The 1761-nt window shown below is 56.2% G+C and overlaps 1 protein-coding gene and 1 pseudogene across 1 annotated transcript in view; one reads left to right on the top strand and one right to left on the bottom strand.

The window, feature by feature from the left end:
* Positions 1-1761, top strand: part of INPP5D (inositol polyphosphate-5-phosphatase D) — a 138260-nt gene that overhangs the window by 45150 nt on the left and 91349 nt on the right. The window lies entirely within an intron of this gene.
* Positions 1422-1540, bottom strand: LOC111731936 (annotated as a pseudogene).

The raw sequence follows: 1761 nt of genomic DNA on the forward strand, positions 1-1761 counted from the left end.
CCTGAGTTCACGCTGGAGCTTCCACCTTCCAAAGTGACACTGAGGTCAGAGTTCATTCTAGCCTCACTACCCCCTTTCATGACAGTGAGAAGCCCGCTCCCACTTCTCTGTAGATTTTACTGTTCGCTCAATTCCTTGTTGGAGCCAGTCCCCCGCTCTGCTGCCCCTGGGCCCCGGCCTCGCCCCACTGCACCCTCTGCCTGCCGGCCACCTCAGCCCCAGCCCCAAAGCCCCGCTGGCCCTGGCCACTTCAGAGGGAGAGCAGGGAAAGGAAGCAAACCAAGAAATATGTTTTAAAGGAAAGAGAAGGGAAGGGAAGAGAAGAGAAGGGGACGAGCTGATTGGCGTCTAAAGAGACACATCCTGTGGTCCATTCTTGCCCCCCCGCCCCCCACCATCACTTGCTAATGCCAGAGGTCTGGGGTCCTCCTCCCTGGCTCTCTGTCACTCACTGGCCCCTCCCTGGTGTGGTAAGAAGTCATGTCTGACCGTTCTAATTCCAGCTCTGCCCTGGCCCCTCTCCCTTCACTGTGCCTCCACTCCTGCCCTCCCCGCCCCAGAGTGGGGTTGCCAGGGCCTCCAGCTTCCACTTAAATCACTCTTAGCACGAAATCCTAACTTTATAGGGTCCCGGTCCAGTCTCCCTGCTTCTCTCTTCTTCACCCAGGTTGGGGTCTGTAATTCTTAGGAAGACGTTTGGGGGAGAGGAAGTGGTTAAGAATTGAGAAGCGTCCTGAGGGCAGAAGGAAAACCCGGAAGCATTTCAGGGCTGGCAGAGGTGGTGGGGGCAGAGGCAGGGCTGGGAGGAGGTGGGTCCCGGTGACAGTGAGGGGCACAGGGAGGTGGCATCCAGCCCCTGCTGAGCTGGTCTCTGAGTGGGGGACACTGCTGGGCCTCAGCCTCAGAGCCTGGGGCAGGAGGTGGCGTTCAGAACGCCTGGGAGCCAACTTCCAGCTGCCCCTCGCTTTCCTCCATCCGTGAGGGGCCCCAAGGATGTGTGGCAGCCCGGGGTCCGGGGCCTCGGAGGCCGGGACTGAACCCAGCTCTGCCCTCTCCCACCTCTGAGGCCTCCAAGGCCGCTCCAACCTTTGTGGGAAAATAGGAAAAAAGGGGCACCAGCCACCCCCTACCCCTCCCTTGCCATTCTTGTCACAGCAGCCAAATAGTAGTGTCACCCCGTTAAGACATTTCTAGTGACCTCATTGGACACGAGAAAAATGCTTTGCTATCGTGGAATGATGCGCAGGGTTTTTATTTTTATTTTTTTCACTTCTTAATATTTTCCCATTATTTACCAAATTTCCGTGATAATTGTATATGATTTTTTATTTTTTTTAAGGGAGGCAACCCTTGGTTGACCTCCCAGATTGCTAGGACCTTGTCAGCTTACAATCCCTTATTTTTATTTATTTATTTTTTTACGCCTACAGCACCTGGTCTTCCTAGGTGGTCTCCCATCCGAGTGCTAACCAGGCCCGACCCCGCTTAGCTTCCGAGATCAGATGAGATCGGGCATGTTCAGGGTGGCGTGGCCATAGACTGTCTGTGATTTTTAATTTAAAGCAAAGTCTGGCAGAGCCCAGGGGAGGGGTGCGGGGCGGTGGGTCTGCCCGGGCCCCTGGCTTCCACTTCGCTCCCTGTGAGCAGCCTCTTTCGATTCCCCATTCCAGACAGCACCGAAGTAAAAATTCCCCGCTGGGGAAGTTCAGCCTGTCCGGCACTCCAGCCTCCCTGCCCTGCCCGCCCACCCCACTTTGGTGG

The sequence above is a fragment of the Pteropus vampyrus genome, unplaced genomic scaffold (assembly GCF_000151845.1).
Source record: "Pteropus vampyrus isolate Shadow unplaced genomic scaffold, Pvam_2.0 Scaffold411, whole genome shotgun sequence".
Lineage (NCBI taxonomy): Eukaryota > Metazoa > Chordata > Mammalia > Chiroptera > Pteropodidae > Pteropus > Pteropus vampyrus.